Genomic DNA, 25197 nt, shown 5'->3' with positions numbered 1-25197 from the left:
TTTTTCATTCCAGAACTATTAGGAAAAGAGCTTCCAAGTTTTCTAAATGCTTAGAATGTATTTCTTTTTCATATATGATTCTATTCTACTGCACTTTCTCTTCAGTGATACAGCATTGCAACTTACACTCAGGCCCATTTTCACCCACTCCGTTGTTTTACTGTAAATGCCTTAAACATGTGCAGTGTAAGGCCATTAACCCCTTGGTCTTTGTAGAAATCAAAATACGATCAGTCTAGATGTATACTGAAATTACCTCCTGCAACTATTGAAATTTCAGAAAAGTCCATTGTGGTCCCATATACTCGGTAGAATATATTCAGTATCTGGTGTTTCTGAGTGACTGATTTTTTGATGACAATAGAATTAAACGTGGAGCCCAGAGACATTGTTAGCAAACAATGATAAGACCATTATGTCTTGGGAATATGAATATAGCGGTGAGAAAACTATTCTAATGACATAAAGGCCAATATGAATTGTACCTCTGAAAATACGTGTCTGCTGTTAGCATTTTTTTGAGTTTTTAGTTTTTCGTAACAAAAGTAAATTTCTGACAATGTAATTTAAATGCCCTGACCTTTCCGTGTTATGAGACTGTAAGATATTATGGAGCAAATTTTACCAGTGGAATGAATCTACTAGAATATTTGCCCTTGTTCCTTTAGAGTCATTTTATTAATTTAATTTCCTAATTTTAGAGAGCGTTTGTAATAAAGCGCATTCAGTCCTCTCTATCACAATGCAAATGAGGCCTCTTTAAGTATTTTCTGTAATCAAAATATTCAGTATTACTCATGTCATTGGCAAATGTTGCAAGTCCTGAGACTTGCTGAAGGCCATTGCTTAGCCATGGCCCGTTAGCAGGCTCAGGGGCATACATTCTCCCCTTCCTGGAGTCAGTGCTTTGTACAAGTCAGGAAACACTGCCTCCTTTCTCACTCCTCAGGGAATTAAATCCCAGGGGTTTCAGGTTTATGGAAATAGAAAATATTGCTTGTTGATGCTAAGCCTTTCAAGTGGGTCACTGGGGAGTCCATGGGCCTTTTCAATGCAGACATGGAAAAAAGTGGTGATGTTTACACCCGTTCTTAAACAGAGTAGCTGATTATCTGTAGAATGCTTCACCTTCTGCAAGTAAAGCTTTACATGATAACCTTTAGAACATGCGTTTCAGGGGTTTTCATTTATTCCAACGATGATGCTACTTTTGAAAGATAAAATCTCCCTTAGAAAGGGCCCTCAGAATAATCTGAATAAATTTACTGGCATTTTGAGGTCTTTGTGTGCCATTTTCTCTCCAAGATTAACTAGAAAGGAGATGCCAAAGAAGCTGCTTTACTAGTAAACTTTATCCATTGGTGGTGCTTCAGATGACTTTGAGGACTTTGCTCTTAATGTTCCAACAACCTGGAACATGCCTGAATAATTTACTCATCCCATTTTATCCAATTTTTGAGACCTTTGCCAAGTGTCTGTTTGCTGTCAGACAAACATATGGATGAGTAGGTAGAAGACGTGAATCTTTTTATCCAAGAGTAGATGTTGGTTGTGTGTTGTTGTTGTTGTTTTTCAAATTTAACTTGGGCATATTATTAGCTGTGACGTAAATTAAGAAGTACAGATTTTTAATTGCAGAAATCTATCCTCATATAGTGTGGTATGGTACAAAGGGCATAAAACTTGAAAGGGTTAGGCTAGAGTGGGATTTCAGGGAAAAGGGAACGAATATTTACTAATGGCCTTACAAAGTGCCAGGTACTATGATCATTGCTGTACCATCTTTGGAGTGAGGCTACCCAACTCCTCCACACGTTAGCTCCCTGACTGTCACAATTCTCTAACCTCACAGAACTTAATTCTCCAATCTTAAAAGAGAGGTGATCATCATTACTCCCTCAGCAGGTTGTTGGGAGGAGCAAATGTCATTTACTCTGTACACAGTATAGCTCTTAAACAAATAGTCACAATTACTGTGTTATTTTTTTGTATCCTCCTTTACTTCCCCAAAGTTTTTGGGTCAATTCATTACTATTATCTTAGCGAAATGTGGAGAGCAAATTTGCCAAAAAGAAAAATTTGCCAAAGAAATTTGCCAAAAAGAAAAAAATAGGGCTGTGAAATTAAGGAGGTATGTCACTGTCTACAAAGGCTCTTACTTTTAACTTTGGAGATGAAAAGGTAAGGCAGAATGGGGGAGATGGAGAGAGGAAAGTAGGGATTGCTATTCTAAGAATTTCCTCTGTGAGGTGTAGAAGCAAAGCATGAGAATGGACACTGCATATAAAGAGGACACATGTAAGTGCCTTAAAATATTACTGGTAAACCCAGTAAAAAAGGATTGGAGAGTCTCTTCAGAATTCCTGGGAAAACTTACAGTGGCTGATCAATGGCTGAATTTCTATAGGTGAAACAGAGCAGTATTATTATTAAAATGTTTTAAAAACAGGGCAAATCTCTAATTTTTATGACTTATTACAGAATATAGTAGACTACATCCCAAAGACAAATATTTGGTTGTGAGGTACTTAACAAATCATATTGCTTCTATTGTTGAATGTCTGCTTTTACTTTTAGAGTGCTTGATTATCTGGATAAACACCTCCTTAAGTTTTTTTTCTTTTGCATATATCTATGAGTCTTTTCTTTTCCTTTTTTTTTTTTTTTTGCCTTACGTGGGCCTCTCACTTCTGTGGCCTCTCCCGTTGCGGAGCACAGGCTCCGGACGCGCAGGCTCAGCGGCCATGGCTCATGGACCCAGCCACTCCGTGGCATGTGGGATCTTCCCAGACCGGGGCACGAACCCGTGTCCCCTGCATCGGCAGGCGGACTCTCAACCACTGCGCCACCAGGGAAGCCCTTATTTTACTATTTAAAGAATATTATCTTTGGAAGAGTGAGCAGGCAGACCTTTAACAGACTGCTGGAGGGAGCACCCTGAGGGGTTCTACCCTAGGCCTCCAATAAAGAACTGAGTGATTTGGGGTAAAGATGTTAAACCCTTTGGGCCTCAGTTTCTTCCCCAGTAAAACGAGCATATTAGACCATCATTTACCAAAGGTCCCATTCAATCCTAAAATTCTACTATTATACGAAAATCTCTTCCCCTTCTTCATTTCCCCATGCTGAGGTTGTGTAATGTGCTTTTATGAATGGCACCTTAAAAACTAGCCCTCCCTCATCACAACCTAAAGATAAATTAACATAGTAGCAAACAGTTATATACAAATATGACAATTATGCAAATACAGTAGATGGCCCAGTGGGCACTGCATTTCTTCACAAAATTTGAGAGAAACATTTTGTCATCTCTGCTCCCCTTGACTTAATGACTTCTAAATAGCGCCAACTGAGATCTATTTCTACCCCTCCCATCAGGTTAAAGAAACATTTATATCTCTCCCTGTTACTTTTTCTATCCTCTGGCACCACCTACTTTCTTTCTATGAAGTTTGATTTCCTTTTACTTTGTGGCCGAGGGAGTGATTGCTGTCATGTACTACTTGCTAAGTGTCCAACCAGACATCACTTCATCAGAAGAGAGCCAGGGAGGGATGCACCGCACAGTGTGCGGGACCTGTGTTCAGTTGCTACGCTGGGAAGCTTTCCGAAGCGCTGCTCTCGCAGCCAGCATAAAAGAGCTTTACCTTTGGCAGCCCTGATGAGATATACTGATCTGTTGCCTTATGTTTACCTGCTTTATGTAGTTGCATGGGGCCGAGGAGTGATACCTAAGTGATCACACCCTCAGAACCAGGTCTCCATGGAACATCTTAAGTGGCTGCAGATGTGTCCAGTGTTTCTCCAGATTGGCTGGAGCTACATTATTTTAAATCATTCTTTGGGGGCATCCTCACTGAGGCTAGAAGTAGGGACTCATTTTTTAGCATGCTATTAGCTTCCTTTTAAATGATCTCCTTCAGATTCCCCAACAGATATCTCATCTATGACCATCTTCAGGGGCTGCTAATTAAGTAATACTATTGAACTTACATAAGTGTTATTTTTTAACTCAGATTACAAACCTTTCTCATCAACATAATTATTTTGTAGTAAATATCGCAGTGGCATTTTACACAGGCATTTCGCACCAGAAAAAATTCAGAGTTGGGGGAAGAAAGTAAAACATCGAACCCATCTTGTGGCCAAAAAAAAAAAAAAAGGAGTAGATGTAAAAAAGATGAAAAATAGTAAAATACAGTTAGTGAATTATAAGTTGATTGCTGGGCTAGAAAGCTGATATCACTGTTTTTAAGCTATTAACAGCAGCAACAATAACCAAAGAAAAAAATTCCACCTACTAATCAGCGTTCTAACTCAGCATGTTGCCTGTGAAAAGCAACACTCTGAAAACATGGTTCTTTGAAGCTTGTCTTGCCAGAAAGCTATTATTCCTGGTATAGCTATGTGATTGGGGAAGACTGTGGTTAAGTCTTGCAGGCACGCTCATATGTCCATCATCTGGCATTGGTAGATGCTGATCAGATCACCAAACTCCCTGGCACACACTGAGTGACAACCCCGGGGTTCTGGAGTGATTGTATTTCTCAGACTCAAGTGGGCACACTATTGATCTCTGTAATCCACAAAATATGTATGTGAGCTTTACCAAGGTTAAAGAATGAATCCACTGTCGTTGATTGCAATTTTAAAATAGCTTGGGTAGGATTTAAGAATGTGTGTTTGGTATGGAAAGTTTCCCCAGAAAAGGACTAGGAAAAACTGAAATCAATACTGCAATGCTACATTGTACAGGAGTTTGAAATCCGGAGGTTGAATATCTGCTTCAAGCATTTTCTCTTGGCTAGGAACTTAGGAGGTACCTCAAAAATATCACATCTGTTCTGTGACAGAAGGCACACTTCTAATGAATAGCAGAAAAGCAAATATACCTTTTCCTCCTTGTAGTGAATCATTTTGTTTTCCTATAGATTACGTGTGGCGTTTGAGGCAGAGCGAGCAAACTTGCCAATATTTTGAGCTAATGCTTCAATACCTTTCATTTTCTACTCTGAGCAGGAAACCTCTTCTTAAACTTGTTCGTTTTACAGAGGGAAGATTGAAGCCCATGGCATATTGTCAGAGCTGCTTTATTGTCATCATTTACAAAGGTCCCTGGAATTGACTTCTTACATTACATATTGTAAAGTGACTCATTTATTGACACATTTATGGGAAAGTGGCAGGGTCTAAGTGGCTGGTTACTGTCTCTTGGTTTGGGCTCATATTATAAACTAGAAAACCAATAAAAACTCTGAAATTACAGTTGTAGAGAAAAATAACGTGCAGTTCGAAAGAAGCAGTCTCAATTAACTATTTGGTTAGTTGACTTAAAGGAAAGGAGGAGGGAGCTGCAGAAGATGAAATGTAAATACTTGGTTTGTTTTAATGTTTTTACAGGATCCATTAAAGGGGGTAGTGAATGTTGCCATGAACATCCTCAATTGATGTTGTCTGTTTGAAAGCATATTCTAAGTAGCTAGCTTCCTTTCACACGACTGGAAGTATAAATTAACCCACACTGTATACCATGAATCATCACTGCATAGATGCTCATAGTTTACTGAGAGTAATTCTGTCTCAAAGGCATTGCTTCTGAAGCTAAAGAGGAGAAATATAGGGTATAAGCAGTATTTATAGTGCCAGGGCACACTGTTTTCTAGATAGATATTTTGAATCCTTCTTTTTTTTTTTTTTCACATTGTCCCCTTTTCACTAAATGAGGAAGGTTCGACTCATTCTCATAGCTTGCTTTCACAAAAATTAGACGCACGGAAACAAGGACATATTGTTAAAAATGAATAAATTAGAGGAGAATTAAGCCTTCTAGCTCAGTAGCAGCAAAGGGAATATAGCCGTTGGTTTGAACAAACAATCTTCTTAAATAGGAAATGTACTTTAAAGCCATCCTGCTGTGATCCTGTTAATTACCAAAAAAAGATTAGAAGTCTTCTGGTTCATGGGATCCTTTTACCTAGAGTTGCAGCTGCATAAGCAATCAGACATTTGCACTGTCCCTTCAGACCAGCGAGGGGATGTTATTAAAGGGAAGTCATTTACCCCAGTCCGTAAGATGTAGCCTGGCAGAAATTCAATAACTGTTTGTGATATGCTTATTCTGCCACTCTGCTTAGTGGTTTTGGCTCTTGACATACAGCAGCATTTGTGTTAAATCTCCAACCACTAGGTGAAAGGGAGAAAAATGCCCCATTTGGGAGGTTGTTTTCAAAACACAGAATGATGTGTGATCTGCTTTTCATTACAAGTACTGTGAAGAAAAAGCAAAATTCCCTCGCCCCCTCTCCCTCTCCTTTCCTCCTCTGGTCTTCTCTCCCACTGTCCCCTTATCTTCTCTGTCCCTCCTTTCTCTCCTCCTCCCCCCCACCCCAGCACTGCTTTTTCTCTCCCACTCACATCCTCTGATGGGCGTTCAAGCTAGTAAAATTCATGTTGGAGAATCCCACAAACACAGCTAGGCATACACAGAGCCAGAGGGCTTTTGCATTTGAATTTCCTCTCAAAAATGAAATGGAAAGAAAACTGCTTTCAGAATTCAGACAAGAAGAGAACATCAGAGGAGAATTTAGGTGTAAAAAAAAAAAAAGAGCATCAACTAAACAAGAAATAGAGCGTATTTATATAGAAATGCATATTTCAAACTTACCCTGTAAAAGCGGTTTCTGTGCTACACCACCTTCTGTGTCCCTGCGTGCTGGATTCCTCAGTTCCTTAGTTGCTATAATCACATGGTTGTGTTCTTGCCCGGGTGTAAATAGGTGCATACGTGTGTGTACTAAAGTATACACAAACGTGTACTATAGATATGCACACATGCAAGCAATCTTATCTCTGTATTCTAAAATGTAAACGAAGGCGGGAGGCTACAGCTAGGATTCCTTCTTTTTCCTGGAACTCTTTCTCTCAGTCGGCAGGCTGAAGCCCTCAATCCAGTGAAGAGAGATCCTGGGAGCTGGCTTTATTTCTCCTTGTTTCCATGGTGGTTAGTGGTGCATCGTTCACCCGATCAGTTGTCACACTGACATGGTGCTGCCTGCTCAGCGGTCATTAATAACTGAACACCCTCCACTCCCCAGAGAGGGGCCAATCGCTTCGGACTGCCAAGATGTAGCGCTCGCAGCTGCTTCCGTCTGGTTGGCTGAAACAACCTGTCTGTTCTATGACACTGCTACTTAGGATACAAATAAGTGGAACAGCCTTGCTTATTTTCCTAAGTATCATTCCTTTCCTTCCCTCCTTCTTTCCTCCCTTTTTTCCTCCCTTCCTTCCCTCCTTCCCTCCCTCCTTTCCCCCTCCCTTCTTCCTTCCTTTTTTTGAGGGGGAGGAATTTTTGACAAGTTTTCCCATTTTTGGATTCTCAGTCATTCAGAGAAACTGTGTTTTCTCTCCGAAAATAGCAGGGCACATTACTAATAAGGATTTCCCAAATATTAAAAGCACCAGGGAGGGATGCAGAGCTTCCGACTCCTTTTCTGTGAAGTTCACCAAGGGCTGTATTATTTAAGAAGAGCGGCTTAAAACTGTTTGAGTGGCATTTGGTTTTCTGTAGGTCCTACTTAATTTAACATATGTGCTTGTTGTTCAATAACACTTTTTTCGTTTGTTTTTAAAGCAATGACATTTCTTACCTGGACTGACCAGTTTTTTTAAATTAAGCATATATTTGCTTCTCTATAATTCACAACATTGGCATATTAAGAGGGTATTTTTAAAAATACATTTTTCCAGTTAACATTCACTCACTTCTCCTTATGTGATGAAATTAATTTGCCAGCCACATATGAATGGGTACGTGTGTCAGGGTGTTAGTGGGTATCTGTGTGTGTGTGTTAGGGTGCATGCTTTACTAACTCTGGGGAAGAATTTCACCTGCAATAAAATTAAACCCGCAAGAAAATGATTTCTCTTTGTTCTTAGACCTATTAACTCAGAATTTATATTTACCAGGAAAATGTACTATATACACCACATGTAAAACACCCACAGAATTATCAGAAATTTGAAAAGAAACACAGAAAAGCATAGCGATGTATGTTTCTTCAAGGACACCTGTGAGTAAATAGGCAGCAATTTTAAAAAATGCATGTTTTACAACCTTAATTAGCATCCTAGAGAAACATCTTGTTGAAAAGGACGGAACATGAGGATTAATTTATCAACAGGTCCAAAACAGGTTGGATTCATGACTCCAGCCCTGGTTTTGAGAGACTACCCTCTAGTGGAGTAAAAAGAAATGGCGTTTTCATGTTGCTGGATTTACTTGGGGAGGGGAAAAAAACATTCACATCTAATTACTCCTTAAGTATTTATTGAAATGATATAGACCAAGAGTTTACATTTATTATACTCATAATACCAGTTTTATTTCTAAATACTAAATGTTTTCTCTCTGTGGTTTTCTTTAAAATGTTCCCAAATGCTTTCTTTTTCTTTTATAAAACTTTATTCAAATGGTTCTTAACCTTTTGAATAAAAATAAGTTCAAGACATAAGTAGTTTCTTGTTTAACCTAGTAACACTTGTTTCAGAATGCTACCGTAAGAGTTTCTTCTTTACCAGACACTCTAGCGCTTACGCCGTAAATGTTAGGCACCTACGGTCCAATATCGGGGACGTTGTGATGCACTGTGTCTATGTTTACTTTAATGTACTTGTGATAATAGTAACTCCCCCAATCTTACTCTCTCCAGCGCCAATTTCTTGCCTATTCTAAATAATTTCACCACTGGCAGATTTTTATTTCCACATATAGAAGAATTATATTAAAATTGTGATAACTACGTGAAAAAGGAATTTTAGTTTTATACCATTGGTTCCTTAAGCATTTCATTGTGGTTGGTGTTGACTGTATAATTGACAAATCCAGTTATCAAACCAATTATAATGGACTCCCATAATGAAAGGAAGTGGTGATAATCAAACAGATAGATGATTAAACTACTTTCTTGGTTTATAAATGAAACAACAGTCATAACTAATATTATAAATTTCAGTCTCTTTCAGAATTCAAATAAAAATCTAAGTTTTAATTCAGTGAGAGTGGAATATTTTAAATGCTACCTTATGCTCTATCATAGGAAGTTGTTTTAACTTCCTGTGATTACCTTTTTCTGGCATATGGGAGATGAGATAGCTTTTCTTGCAATTGTCCTTTTGGTGTAGGCACGTGATAAATTCAAAAGATTTCATACTCATTTTTATAAATTTAATATCATGGAACATTAGAAATGAGATTTCAGTGTGAGGGAGAAAATAACTCTGGCTTTGGATAAAAAGAGTGAGGATTTTGTTCTTTGGCTGTAGTTTCCTTTTGATACAAGAGCACCAGCAGCTGAGTAGAAGCAGTATATGTTTCAGGTGATTTTTTACTTTTACATCAGGTCCATCATTTGTTAGTAATGAAAGGTAGCCCTCCAAAAAGATATGTTAAAAACTTATTTAATTATCATATATATATAATAAAGTACCATGTGAAGACATTAAATTGTGACAGGATGAGGATTTGGGGGCTTTTGAATTAGTACAATTGTGAATGGTCATCAAATGAGAAACAAAGTCTCAAAACTCTAATGCCGTGAGTCCTAAAAGTTCAAGAAACGTGATATGTGCACACAACTGGTCAGAGAGAGCAAGACTAGAGCCCCACAGGTCTTCCAAGATTTTTCTGCTATATCACCCTCTTATGATTGATAGGTCTCTGCTTTTTCTTCTTTTCCTCCTTTCCTTTTTTTCTTCTTTCCAAGTTTTTTTTTTTTTCCTTTAGAATCCATTGCAAATACAGTGTATTACATGGATGTGCATGTCAGCTGCCTCGTAATAAATATCTGCAGGGTTTCCTGAATGAGTACTCAGTTCTAATGAAAATGTATTGAAATGATTTTTAAACATAAGTGAGTAATTACAGCCCTTAAATTATGTTGAAAGAGTTCTGCCTGGATCATCAAATAAGAAAATATAGGGGTGCAATAAATATGTATTTGTTGATTTAATGGTTGAAGTTAAGCTACTCATTTGTGAAGGTTTATTGCTGTTTCGTGGAATCCTAGGCAGTGTTTGCCTGTGTGCTTTTGTTAGAGAAGTAGTCTGGGTAGTGGGTCAGAGTGCAGGTTCTGGGGACAGACAACCTGGGTTTAAACGCTTACCTTGCCGTTTTCTACCTTTGTGACCCTCAGCAAGAACTTAACATCTCTGCATCTCAGTTTCCTCCTAGGATTGTTCTGAGGGTTAAAGTAGTTCATATATTTAAAAGCTTAGAAAAGTACCTGGAATATAGTAAGCTTGAATGAATGTTTGACATCACCATTATTTTCATTATTATCACTGTCATTGTCATCATATCATCATTTGTTCCAACTATCCCCTTTGTTTGGGGTGCTCTTTCTACCTTCCATTCTAAGTCCCTGCCTCTCACTTTGTCTACCTACTCTGAAATAAGTTCAGTTCACATGCGGCTTCCCCTGTGGAATCTTCTCTGATCCTCTAACAAGATAGGAGCTCTCATTTGACCCACGCTAGCTTTCTTTATCCCTGCTATCACTTACCACTTTTTTTAATATATTACAACTGTTTCTGTAGTTTGACCCTTTTTAGTCTCTAAGATTCTCCTGGATGGGGGGGGGGTGTCTGTGTCTTAATCATCTTTAACATCTATAGCATGTAAAAACATGGAGAAAAAAATGTTTGTTGCATACTGTTTGTTTTAAAAACGATTTGATCTTCACAACATCTTAATAAGATAGATATTTTTATCCCCATTTGACAGTGTAGAAACATTGGCTCAGAGAAGTTAAGTTACTTGTCCAGTGTCCCAAAACTATTAAATAATGGAGCTAAAATTTGAACTCAGTTTGGTCTGCCTACAGAGCCAAGGCTCTTTTTACTGCACAGGGCACTCAGTATTCATTTGTAAAATAAGCGAATGCTTGATTGATGACTGAGTCAACCAATTAAATGTAGTCAGCACCAAGGGATGCTAAAAATAAAAATACTATTTTAAAAAAGGAATAAGTTTTATGCACTCGACAGTGGATGTTTTTATATAGTTACTGTTGGTTCAGTGTTAATGACAGAATTTTTATTGCTGGCACCATTTGGGAAATAGAGCTCTGAAGAGATGCAGTGCCTGTTTGGAAAGATGAACTGACAAGTTAAATACATGTGAATGGCCACTGATGAAGAGGGGCTGACACTGAGCTGAGAAGATCTTCAGTGGCACTGTCCATCCTCGTCTGATTCTGATAGCAGATTTGCTCTTAAGTTAGAAACAGGATGTAAAGTGAGGAAACTTGGCTGTTTGTTAGAATGTTGAACTAAAGCAAGTTGGAGTAGTGTTCTCATTTTCTTTTTCAAGGGAGTTTTGAAAAGTAGAATTGGAAAAAAAAATGAGATCCTTATTTAACTATAGGTCTTGTTTTTTTTTTTTTTTTTTTTTTTTGCGGTACGCGGGCCTCTCACTGCTGTGGCCTCTCCCGCCACGGAGCACAGGCTCCGGACGCGCAGGCCCAGCAGCCATGGCTTACGGGCCCAGCCTCTCCGCGGCACGTGGGATCTTCCCGGACCGGGGCACGAACCCGCGTCCCCTGCATCAGCAGGCTGATTCTCAACCACTGTGCCACCGGGGAAGCCCTAGGTCTTGTTTTTTAATACGGGATATGACTCCAGTTGAAGGAGAAAAGTAATTTAACCTCTTAAGGAAATTCACAACCAAAAATGAGAAAGATGTCAGAAGTCAAGGAGATAAATCTCTGTCTTTCTGTCTCTTCCTCAGATTCCTCTCTTCTTCCCTCTCGTCCTCCTTGTCTTTCTCTAAGTCTAAAACTGTCTCTCATCTTGGCTTCTCTCTGCTCATCCCTTTTGTCTTCCCTTTCAGAGGATTGACTTTAACTTCTCTAGCCATGTAAAAAACAGTGAAATAGTAAAGTACATTTTTAGAAAATATATACAGGTAAATAGATAGGTAAGTAGCCAGATAGGTAGTTCATAGGTTGCACAGAAATAACTGGAAAGAAATCTATCAAAAAAGAAAATATGGGGCTTCCCTGGTGGTGCAGTGGTTGAGAGTCCGCCTGCCGATGCAGGAGACGCGGGCTCATGCCCCGGTCTGGGAAGATCCCACATGCCGCGGAGCGGGTGGGCGCGTGAGCCATGGCCGCTGCGCCTGCACGTCCGGAGCCTGTGCTCCGCAACGGGAGAGGTCACAACAGTGAGAGGCCCACGTACCGCAAAAAAAAGAAAGAAAGAAAGAAAGAAAATATTCTAAACTATTGGTAGTAGTTATCTTTGCTGGGATAATGGTTGTTTTTCGTTTTTGGTTTTGTTTTTGATAAAGTGCTGACCTGTATATGACATCATTTTTAAAAATTGAAGCATAGTTGAAATGCTGTTAGTTTCAGGTGTACAGCAAAGTGAAGTGATTCAGTTATGTGTGTGTGTATTCTTTTTAAGATTATTTTCCATTATAGATTATTACAAGATATTGACTATAGTTCCCTGTGCTATACAGTAGGACCTTGTAGTTTATTTTATATATAGTAGTGTATATCTGTTGTTCCCAAATTCCTAATTTATCCCTCCTCAACCCTTTTCCCTTCGGGAACCATAAGTTTGTTTTCTATGTCTGTGGGTCTATTTCTGTTTTGTAAATAAATTCATTTATATCATTCTTTTAGATTCCACATTTAAATGATATCATATGATATTTGTCTTTCTCTGCTTCACTAAGTATGAGGATTTCTTGGTCCACCCACGTTGCTGCAAATGGCATTATTTCATTCTTTTACAGCTGAGTAATATTCCATTGTGCGTGTGTATATATATATATATATATATATGTATATATACACACACCACATCTTCTTTATCCATTCATCTGTTGATGGACATTTAGTTTGCTTCCATGTCTTGGCTATTGTTAACAGTACTTCTATGAACATTGAGTGCATGTATCTTTTCATATTAGAGTTTTCATCTTTTCTGGCTATATGCCCAGGAGTGGGCTTGCTGGGTCACATGGGAGTTCTATTTTTAGTTTTTTAAGGAACCTCCATATTGTTCTCGATAGTGGCTGCACCAATTTACATTCCCACCAATAGTGTAGGAGGGTTCCCTTTTCTCCACATGATAATGGGTGGTTTCAAATTTTCTTTCTATGCTTCTCAGACTTTCTGCAGTCAATATGTATTATTTTTATAATCAGCAATAATAGCTATTTTTGAAAAAAAGATATGAATTTCTTTTGGGGTAAAATTTTACTTCTATACCTGGAGCTGTTTTGTTTAGTAAAACATCTAACTTTCTTAACTTTCTTAACTTAATATTCAATTCTATCTATGATATAATAATTTAAATTGCAACACAACAGTAATAATAGTAGACACCATTTATTAAGTTCTTGTCTTGTGCCAAGTAGTCTGTTAAGAGTTTTTCATGAACTGTATCATTCAGTCCTCCTTATTAGAATACCAGGTAACCATTAGTCTCATTTTACAGATCAGAAAACTGAGGGCCGAGTATGCAAAAACTCACTTAGTTGCTTATTAGCGGAGTCAGCAGTCAAACCAAAATCTGTCTGAGTCTAAGGCTAACACTTGTAACCACTGTGCTACACTGACTCTGATGTTTCCCATATCGCTGTCCAGTCATTCTCTCTATTCCTATTTCCAATCCCATCCCTCAGCTACATCAAATGCCTTACCATTTCCTGAACAAATCTTGTCTGTTGGATTCTTCACAGTTTATTTCTTCTTAAGTGTATCAGGTCTACAAGGCTTCTGCTCAAAAATCCCATCTTTTAAGAAGGCCCCCTCCATCTCAATGAGATAAGTATTTCCTTATTTTATCATAATTTAAATTTACCTTTTATTATTGTATTTCTCTCACTCCAATACATATTATCTTTTATGGTTTATTTGTGCCTAAATAGTAAGCAACTTGAAGGCAGAAAATACGTCCTATTTGCTTAGTATATTCAGTAGTGCATTTTACATATTAAAAGGTCAATGTTTGATTAATTAAACCCCATCATGTGACTGAAGGAATAATTTACTACTCTCACGTGTGTGCTGGTTTTCTTCCAAGCATTTGAGTAAAATCAGAGAATTGTTAAGTTAATAAAAAACCTGCCTCTCAAGGTGGTAGATTTTGTCGGATCAGTTACACATGAGGCTATTCATAAGAGAGCTGTTATTTATGGGAGAATAGAGTGTCTCTTGACTTGGCTTCTTCCTCTTTTGCTATTCTTTGATTAGTACATGTTAAATGCAGTTGTGTTCATATAACTACTAAGATTCATGTAAGTTCTAGGCAAAAATTAAACTCCAAGAACCAAATGGCAGGTAGTTTCGTAAGAATTCTAGGCAAAAATTAAGAACGAACATAGCATGAGATAACACTTTGTGCAATATTCTTAGGCAAAGTCTGCTGGTATGTTCTCGCTTTTACATGAGTTATTTTGTAAGGTGGGCTAATGAAAGTTATCAGTTTTTCGTGTCTAAGCAGGAGATCAAGGCAATGATTTCTGAGCCAGAGAAAAGCTTTTTGTGTCAGTAAAATATTTAGGCATCTTGTTATATTGCACCATAGAGGTTAAAGAGTTGTTTGAATTTTCATGAATATTTCATGTCACTTTTGCTTGACTTCTACTAAATGGGAAAAACAAAGGTGACTCTTATCATTCTCATCTGGTTCTCTTTCTTCATTGATGGAACATACAGGAGGCCCAGAGCCAAAGTTCTCTGTCTGATCTTTTAGTGATTGTTCGCAGAGTTATTCCTTTTAGGGTAGGGAAGGTGCTTTCAGGAATGAAAGCCATTTTCTACAACTAGCAACGATGGCAGAAGAGATGGGAGATTCTTGTAGTTACTACCTATACTGATGCCACTGCTGAATTTTCAGCTTTAAATCTTAAAATTTTCTTCAACTCTATCTTATAATCCTACTCTATTCTACTAGAACTATTTGGGGTGGCAGGTTCTACTCCAACCTTTGGTCTTTAGAATATTTTCAGAAATGAGTTGATAAGATGAGCAGGAAAAGGTAGTTCTGAGCAGACACTGGACACTCCATACTTATTTAATTTTGACAGTTACTGCTTCATTTATTATCACTCTGTATACTTAAGTCAGGCCTGGCTCTCTTTGGATTTGGCCTGTTCATCAGCTGGTTTCTGATTCAGGAGCTGGGGAGGGTAAAATAAGTTCTGAGTAATATAAGAAGTAGTGAAATCTAGTCAAATGCAGGTGGATAAATGTGCAGACTTTGCCTGACAGAATTCGAGTTTTGTCTGTCAGTGGCATTTGTTGACCTCTGAGTGTGTATAGAGAATTCTTCAAAGAATTAGGACACCGTCCCTGCCAGTGTCTTCTATTTTAAAACTGTTAGTAGCTGTTCATACTAAGTGTGTGTGTTAATCAGGATACTTTTGGCTGCCAGGGAGACAAATGCTATTTTAACTAGCTTAGGTTAAAATTAGCTTAGGTTTAAACCAGCTCAAGTTACAAGGTGGGGTTATGGGCAGGGCAGTGTAGTCTTACATGCAACAATAATATGGGCGGGAGAGAAAGTGGACCTCAGAGACAAATTGGCCGTGAACTCACATGATGCCAGGAGATTCTTTTTCTGTTCTCCTGTGTCTGCTTTTCTTGGAGTATTGGGTTTATTCTCTTCTACTGCTGGTCAGCTTTCTTTACATGTCTGACAGCATGGCCACCAACAGCTCTCATGTTCTTCATCTCGCAGTTTTACCACCAGGGAGACTATCCCTTTCTCTTAGTTCCAATGTGAAAAATTTGGAGGGAATTCCTACTTGGGCCACATGCTTATTCCTGGATAAAGCACTATTCTGTCGTCCCTGCCCAAATTAAAGGGTAGGGGACAAGGAGAAGTTCCCCAGGAAAAGGAAGGTGTCCACTAGGCAAGCAATAAGGACTTAATAATAGTAGATACTATTTATGGAGTGCTGTCTACCAGACGCTGAGCTAAATAAGCGCTTTGCTACAGCATCTCTTTAATGTCTTAGAGTTAGTTTGTAAGCAGATACTGTTTTCTCCTTTTACAGATAAAGAGGAAGCAGGTTTCTTCACTCCCTACGATAACATGACTTGTGAATGGCTCAGCCAGGGGTGGAATCCACATCAATCTGACTCCCAAGCTTGAGTCTGGAACCACTCACTGTGCCAAGTGTCACGTGATTATCAAATGAAACTTAGAGCAGTGTGCACGGAGCACACAGTTTACGCTTTTCCTCAGCACAGCAGTGTTGGACAGCCAGTCAGGCTATGCTTCCTGCCATCAGTAGTCACAATGCCAGTGGTTGAGGACCTGCTGACCACCTTGTATCCTCCCTGGAAGTGTTAAGAGTCAGACGGGGTGGGCACTGGAGCCCCTGCCTGGCCTGAACCATGTCCTCCCTCCTGTCCTCTGAACTGTGAATAGCCTTTAACTGAGATCAAAGTTTTGTAACCTTCGCCATCTGTTGGATTCTCAGCGAGTCACTCTCTGAGACTCATCCTTATATGAGGTAGGCCTCTCCTCACCCTGCCTCCCATTCCACATGCTTTTCTTGTCACAGATAACACGGCTCCCGCACCCTCTCGCATACCATCATCCAGCTTCTGTATGCTTCATTCTACACAAATCCCCCCAATTCTTTCCGCTTTTTCTATTTTTCTTTTGTAAGCAAATTTCCCATCCTTTCAACGATATCCCAGACTTCTCCTTCTATTTCCTGCTTCAGCTGAAATCTAATCTCCTTTCAGGACTTGATTATTTTTATGGCCATCTCTGCTTGGAGACCACTCATTTTCCCACCCCTTAGGGCTGTGTGTGTGTATGTATGTGTGCACATGCGTTTGTGTGCATATTGATGGCGGATCATGTTTCTGCACCTCCTGTGGCTTCCCAGTACCAATTTCAAGCCACTAATTATTAACTCTTCTGTAAGGTGCATACCATCCCTTACCTGCCCAGTTGGCTATCACTTACTACTTCTCAGTAGAGGCCTGTCTTTTTTTTAAAAAAATTAATTAATTTATTTATTTATTTTTTGTCTGCATTGTGTCTTCATTGCTGCACACGGGCTTTCTCTAGTTGCGGCGAGCGGGGGCTACTCTTCGTTGTGGTGCATGGGCATCTTATTGCGGTGGCTTCTCTTGTTGCAGAGCACGGGCTCTAGGCGTGTCGGCTTCAGTAGTTGTGGCTCGCGGGCTTAGTTGCTCCATGGCATGTGGGATCAGGGCTCGAGCCAGGGCTCGAACCATCAGCCCCGGACCAGGGCTCGAACCCGTGTACTCTGTATTGGCAGGTGGATTCTTAACCACTGTGCCACCAGTGAAGCCCTAGAGTCCTGTCTTGATATCTGGAAAATGATATGCTTTTCCACCCAGGCTGCTGCTAAAATACTGGGAGATTTCAACTTTTAAGCATAAAACCAGCACAAAATTTTTAAGTCTCCTTAAATGAAAATAACTTTCACTGCATTTCAAAAACCTACTGCCAGGTATGCTCCGTTGATGATGTTGGTAACTGGAATTATTCTACCCTGGAACTCTTGAACTTGAGTGTCCTGCTTTCTACCATTAACGTTCTGTCTATCTGGCTCTTTTAGAACTGTGTTCCTCCTATGTCTGCTTTTTAACACCATAGAGACCTCCGATCTTCTGAGGCCATTTCTCTCCTAGTCATTCTTTTTTTTTTTTTTTTTTTTTTTTTTTGCGGTACGCGGGCCTTTCACTGCTGTGGCCCCTCCCGTTGCGGAGCACAGGCTCTGGACACACAGGCCCAGCGGCCACGGCCCATGGGCCCAGCTGCTCCACAGCATGTGGGATCTTCCCAGACCGGGGCACGAACCCGCGTCCCCTGCATCGGCAGGCGGACTCTCAACCACTGAGCCACCAGGGAAGCCCTCTCCTAGTCATTCTTAACTCTCTTCCTTTCCTACCCACCAACGTTGATCATCTAAACTAATCACCATTCAGTCACCTTGGGTCTCTTGCTCTGGTCTCCCACCATACCTGCCCAGTCAGAACCTCTGAACAACACCATGATTGTTCTCTGCTCTTGTCTCCAAGAGGTAAATTGGTCGTGGAGGAAATCATAGTAAGTGCAGAGTGTCCTGTTTCAGCTGGGTCTTCAGCAGTGGCCTCCCATTCTTGTATTTGTCCTAAGCCAGCTCTTTATCCAGTTATCTTCAGAGAGGACTCCAAATTTTGCAGCCTCTTCAGCATCCATTGTCTCTCTCTGGATATTCTTAGGAACATGCCATTGATTTTAGTTTCATTGAACTCAGGCCTGGAGGTGTGAACTCCCTTTATTTCACAACCTTGCAACATACTGATGACTCTTTATCCACACTCATCATTATCGTTCTTTTGTAGTCTTAAAGGATGAGACTTTTTCTCTCTACAGCCCTCCCTTTTTTCCCTCAAATTCATCTACTTCTGTGTTCACAGGAATTCATTTCTAGAAGCCTTTATCCCCATTCCACCCTGTAATTGACAAATTGCCATGAAATTCATAGACACACTTAATTCTTTTTTTTTTTCCAGTACGTGGGCCTCTCACTGTTGTGGCCTCTCCTGTTGCGGAGCACAGGCTCTGGACGCGCAGGCTCAGCGGCCATGGCGCATAGGCCCAGACGCTCCGCGGCATGTGGGATCTTCCCGGACCGGGGCACGAACCCGTGTACCCTGCATCGGCAGGCGGACTCTCAACCACTGTGCCACCAGGGAAGCCCGACACGCTTAATTCTTACTCGTACTAAAATAATAACAACATTCTCTTCACCTTTAATCCTACTCTGTCACTCTATATCTGTCCTCCTCATAGAAATTTCTCAAGAGAGCTATCAGCATTTGATCTTACTTCATCATCACTTTCTACTTACTTTTCCAGCTCATGTTTTTCTGGCCTCTGCTCTAGCCACGCTACCAAAATGTCCCTTTGGAATCTCATCAGTGCCCTCCCAACTTGGTTCTTGTATATCAAAGCCTCCCAGTCATGCTCTTGCTTGCCTACACATTCGTGCTGCTGTCACTGTGGGCTCATCTACCTTTTATTTTATTATTATTTTTTAAACATCTTTATTGGGGTATAATTGCTTTACAATGGTCATCTACCTTTTAAATGTTTATCCTAGGTTTTGTCTTTTACCTCTGCTCTTCATATTCTCTTAGATAATATAATCTCTTCTACTTATATATTCATTACTCTCCAATGTATATCCCTGCTCTTGCAAATAAAATTCTTCCTCTATATCCATTTAGATATGCTCCTCAGGCTGTCTGATAAATGTCTCTACTTGCATGAGCACGGGCTCTTCATACTCTCCATGTCTAAAACTGACGTCTTAAGCTTGTCTCTAAAGTGGTTTTTCTTCCTTTTTTTTTTTTTTTTAACAACTTTACTTGCTTGCTTGCTTATTTATTTATTTATGGCTGCATTGGGTCTTCATTGCTGCGCATGGGCTTTCTCTAGTTGTGGCTACTCTTCGTTGCAGTGCGCAGGCATCTCATCATGCTGGCTTCTCTTGTTGTGAAGCATGGGCTCTAGGCATGCAGGCTTCAGTAGTTATGGTGTACAGGCTCAGTAGTTGTGGCTCACAGGCTCTTAGAGCGCAGGCTCAGTAGTTGTGGCACACGGGCTTAGTTGCTCTGTGGCATGTGGGATCTTCCCGGACCAGGGCTCGAACCCACGTCTCCCGCACTGGCAGGTGGATTCCTAACCACTGCACCACCAGGGAAGTCCCCCCCTTTTTAAAAAAAATTTATTTTAGTTGTAGTAGCAGTACCCAGTTACCTGGAGGAGTCCAGGGTCTTTGAGCCTCCTTCTGTCTATACCCTTCATTCAACAGTTCGCTAAATTCTGCCAATTTTACTCTCAAATTTTCTTAAATCACGTTCTCTATCAGCTAGGCCTTCAATCCTCTCTTGCCCTGGTCACTGCAGTCATTCCAAACTTGCCTGCTTCCAGTCTCATTTCCTGTAGTCCATTCTGCAAGAAAACCAATTTGTTTCTCATCACAAACAGAATATTATTTCAAGCTCCTTAGCGTTGAGGTCCTTCTGTAACCTGCCTCTCGGATCCAGATACTCCTTACTGGTCACATTGTACTCCAGTCATGCACAGCGTTTGTTGTTCTTCAAGCACCATGCTGGCTTTTCTCTCCTCTGTGTCTTTGCTGATTCCATCCAGGACACTTGGAGTGCTTGCCACCTGTAACACACAGTCAGTCACATAACTTCCTTTAACAAGACTGCCTCCCACTGTTCACCTTTAACGCTCATTTTAAATATTCCTTCTTGTGACAAATCTGTCCCCTGCCAAAAGAGGCTGGGTTCAGTGCTCTGCCACTGGGCCCATAGTACAAAATAATTGATCAGAATGTATTATTGAATAAATGAATGAGTGAAATTTGAGTAGAGGTTCAATGGATAAGAAAGTAAAATTGCAAAGTGTTTAAGCACAGCAGCGTTAAGTCTTTAAATCTATAATTGTGGATGTGTAGCCATGTATAAATGAGAGCAGAGTTATTCTTTGTTTCTTGTGTGAGACGGTTAAGCCATAATCCACTGCTAATGGGTCAGAGTTATCTACTCTTGATTACATAGAGAACTGATGTGCGAATATGAACCAAGAAGAGGAATCCATCACAATTTCTTGGGAGGGGGGAAAAAGAAGAGTTCACACCTATCAATGATAGGGAGGCAATATTCTCTTTGATAGCAAATTTAATATTGTTGTTATATCTATTATTTAATTTATTTATTTTTGGCTGCATTGGGTCTTTGTTGCTGCACACGCAGGCTTTCTCTAGTTGCAGTGAGCGGGGGCTACTCTTGGTTGTGGTGCACGGACTTCTCATTGCATTGGCTTCTCTTGTTGCGGAGCACGGGCTCTAGGCACGTGGCCTTCAGTAGTTGTGGCACGTGGGCTCAGTAGTTGTGGCACACAGGCTTAGTTGCTCTGTGGCATGTGAGATCTTCCTGGACCAAGGCTCGAACCTGTGTCCCCTGCATTGACAGGCAGATTGTTTACCACTGTACCACCAAGGAAGCCTGTTGTTATATCTATTATTGTTGTTGGTTAAGGAAATACAAATGATTTTCCTTGAGCTATCCACAAAACACAAGGGAATAGATCAGAATTTGCAATACATCACTCTACACATGTGGAAATTATGTGTGCTGAGATAATAAAAGTACCTAGAATAATAATTAATAATATTCACTGAGAGTTAACTATGTGCAAGACACTGAAGTGTGGTTAACTCTGCATATGTTCAGTTTTATTATTACAATGCTGTGAGACATTCAGGCACCTGCCCTTTTTCACAGAAGACGAAACTGAGGTTGGTAAATTTTTGCAGTCATAGAGGCAGTGAGGAACTAGGGCTGGAATACAGGTTGAACTCCAAAGCCAACGCTCTTAAAACTATCTTCTTGCCTCTAGGTATCTTCTGAGGCTCTCATTCTTTTCTTCTTTGCATGCTCTACAGAACAGCTTTTGCTTCTTGTATTTGCTTATTTGTAACCAGATTGGCACAGCACATTCATAGCAGAATGCTAACAGTAATTTAGCTGTATCTCACTTTTCTCACTTCAGAATCTTTGAGTGCATTCCTGTCTTCCTAACTGGATGATTTCATCGTATTGTGGCGATACCTATAAACAAGTATCCTCAAAGGCAAGCATTATATCAACTCAGATAATTTTTTAAAAGTTTTCATGTTGGCTATTATTACTCTAGGATAGTGTCTGTATTTGGCTGCCTTTTAGAGTCAATATTTAAGATTAATGACAGTTGTATTAGAGAAGCCAGCTCTTTTTCTAATTGTTTTGTTGGCCTGAAAATGGATAAGTAAATGGATAAATAGAAACAGCTCCATAAAACTTCAACATTGCTATACATAAAACTAATTTACTATTTTATTTTTAAAAATATATTGGAGACTTTCAAAAGGCAAAATTTTCACCTTTTCCTAACAACAGGATTTCAAATCTTTATCAAAGATGACTGCTATGCATAAAACTGGAAAATCAGAAGCAGCAGACTTTAGGCATAGACAGAAAAAGAATAAGGCAAGCTTAGGCTTTAAGGTAAGAAAATGTTTTAAAATACATTCAAATGAAAGAACAAAATGTGTCTCTTTTGTGAAATCCCTTATCTTTCTTTCCATTCCGTAGACATGCTGCAAAAAAATGAGTACATTAACCCGCATAGTAAGAGTACTTCTTACATCCTTAACCTTCTATAAAGGGTATGTTTTATTAGAAATGCAATGAATAGTCAGTGTTTTAGCCAGTTTAGACTTTGGGGGTGCTCCCCAGCTGTATAATGCTCACTGAGAGCCTATGTGTGGACTGCGGGGCTGGGAGAAGCCTGGACGGAGGGGCTGTGCTGAGCGCTTTCACATAGTTCCCATTACTAGGGAAACCACTCGTTTTGTCTGAACATGCTCTGAATAGATGTCTCATTTGAAGTCTAGTGCTCAAACCATGAGGATTGAATTATGGAGCTGAGAAAGAAATGAGGGGAACAAAAACTGTTTGAAAATGCCACCAAGCATTCACAAAGCGTCGTACTGTATTAACATTCCCCGAGACAGAAGGTGCATTTATTTTTACCGCATTCCAAGTTATTTTGGTGTTTTAAAAGCAAATTCCTTTGCCTGCCCACGTAATCAAAATAAGCAAAGCAGATGTTCTTCTGACCTATTCTTAATTCTTGCTCTTGTTAGGGTCTCACTCAGACGTGTGACGTACAGCATAGGAAGGACAAAATATGGATTCTTATATTAATCTGGATTTGCTCTGTTGTGCTTTGTAACTAAATGTATAGTGCTATCTCTGTGCCAATAAACAAACGCATGTTCAAAGTCAGACCTCAGAATTTGCAGCCTCCAAATTATCACTGTTAAATTCAGAATGGCTACTGCGAGGTGGTGCTTGTTGTTCTTTACTGAGCCTCCAGTTCAGATTCTGAGTGACAAAACCCTGCTTCTAGAAGCCTCCTGCCCCCTTCTCTAGCTTCTGGCAACCCACAGCAAAGAAAGTAGCTCCTGCTGGACAATCAGATGACCTTTCTTTCTTCCTCACCCTGGAAAGTAGGGTTTATGGGACTTCGATTACAATATAATCTTTATCATCCCATTCCCCATTCTTTGATAAGGGCTATTGACATTTTCTTAAATGTACGTAAAGCGCTGTACAGACACCCTAAGCAGAGGCTGCCACCTCTAAACCCATAAAGAAAGTCAGGAGCCACCACTGCAAGGAAGGAAGGCATTGTTATCTTCATTTTGAGCTACTTTAATCCTTTCAGCAAACAAGAGGTATATCAATACATCAACTAATCCACAAATGCAGAAATTAATACACACTTATAGATTCCTTGCCGTTTTACTGTTTTGCTGATGCTTGTAGCAGTAAGATAACTTGTCTGAAAAAGAGTCAGTGGCTGAATGAGGTATTGGACTTGTAGCCTCACACTTTAGCTCTGCATTGTGGACAAGATACTGAGGACTCCTCAGAATACCAGTGTTACAAAGAGCTGCTGTCAAGTCTAAGATCTAGAAACAAGCATAGAAAGCGAGTACAGTTTTATTTCCTTAATAATCATACAAAGCCAACAGCATTGTCAGGTCTTGTTTTTATAGAACTTTTCCTTTTTCACCAGTCATGCATGTTTAATAAACATGTATTTCAAGTAGATGTCTTTTACAGATTTCCTGCCTGACCAAGTTTAAGAAATACCAACAACTGTTTTCTAGAATTCAGTTGCATACCAACACCACTTAAACGGCCCTAGATTTGAAAGAAAGCTTATTCTTATGAAAGTACGTAAGTACTTACCCTATCAGTAACCTCCTCACTAGTTCAGATTACGAGTCTTCAATTCATTTTGAAACGAACAGCCTGAAGCGTGCCAGCTGTTTCTAGTCTGAGGTGCCTATGGAGTATTTACTCAGAGTGTATGTTTAGCACTTTAGCTATTGTGGCTGCTGACAAGAGAATTCTAATACTTAGACTTACTATGAAGTTCGTTTTCAAAATGAATATACATTCGGTTCCTTATAGTTTATCCCCTCAAGGTTTGGCAGAGATCAGGATGTATGCATCTTCCTGTTCTCAGTACTCAGCATGAGTCCTGACATAAAGCAAGCGTTCAGCAGAGGAGATTGAACTGAATTATTTGATATGAGAAAAATACAGCAAGCTCAGCATTTTTAATGACTCTTAGCCTGGCGTAACTGAGTGTGAAATGATGGAAACATCAAATGTTTAACCTGCTTTAACATTTAGCTAATAAAGTCTAATTTTTCCATGGCCCTTCAGTCACCTATAGCCCTTTTTGAAATATTTTTTGTGTGTATATAAAAGTGATAAAATTTCACTGAAAGTATTGAACCAAATCTGTCATACACCCTTTGCTTTGTTTCAAGCGTGCATGGTTATATTTGTATTTCATTCTCTTAATGGGTGAGTTCTCAGAACGTCTCCAGTTACCACAAATCATCAGATATTCATTATAATTCTGTTTCTGCCTGCAGCCATATATTTGCAGTCTGTTGTAACAATCATACATTTCCATTAACACCAAGAATCATTTTATTTGGAGAAGAAAGCCCTGTTTAGAAGACTTAAATTTGTTAGTAGACCAAAGAGATTTTAATTTGAACAGGAATGGAGAATTTACAATTATTAAAATTACTAGTACATATTTATGATTTGGTAAAGTTAGAAGCTCATTTAGTAATTTTTTAGAGAAGTTATAGTCTTTACCATGCATCTTCAAACATACATACATTTTGAATCATGAACTATCTCATATATGATTTAGGACATTGTGTTAATACTCAAGTCAAAACTTAACTTCCCAGGACAGATAACATTGTGAGGGTGATTAAAATATAGTGAATTTAAATGTAAGTAAACACCCATCCATGCAGTATTGTACTTAGAAAGAGTGAGTTGAGAAAAAATTAATGCCATTTTTAACTCAATGAGACTTGTATTGATTCTTTATTCCTTTTACATTGTTTAGCTAAATATATGTCTGTTTAAGATTGTTTATAACAAAATAGCTCAGGTATATTTTAGAAAATTTGGAAAATTTAGAAAGGATCAAGAAGGGAGAAAAAACCTTTGCCATCAAAGGAGGTGTATACTTTGGTATGCTTTTTTT

The 25197-nt window shown here is 39.4% G+C and overlaps 2 protein-coding genes across 2 annotated transcripts in view; one reads left to right on the top strand and one right to left on the bottom strand.

The window, feature by feature from the left end:
* Positions 1 to 7178, bottom strand: part of LRRN3 (leucine rich repeat neuronal 3) — a 36787-nt gene extending 29609 nt beyond the window's left edge. Inside the window, exon 1 of the mRNA XM_065884152.1 lies at positions 6665 to 7178. The gene's annotated coding sequence lies outside the window, so the exon portion shown is untranslated. The remainder of the gene's footprint in view (positions 1 to 6664) is intronic.
* Positions 1 to 25197, top strand: part of IMMP2L (inner mitochondrial membrane peptidase subunit 2) — a 914463-nt gene that overhangs the window by 459334 nt on the left and 429932 nt on the right. The window lies entirely within an intron of this gene.

This window comes from Phocoena phocoena, chromosome 9, assembly GCF_963924675.1.
Source record: "Phocoena phocoena chromosome 9, mPhoPho1.1, whole genome shotgun sequence".
NCBI classification, from domain to species: domain Eukaryota; kingdom Metazoa; phylum Chordata; class Mammalia; order Artiodactyla; family Phocoenidae; genus Phocoena; species Phocoena phocoena.
This window is presented reverse-complemented; position numbering and strand designations above follow the sequence as displayed.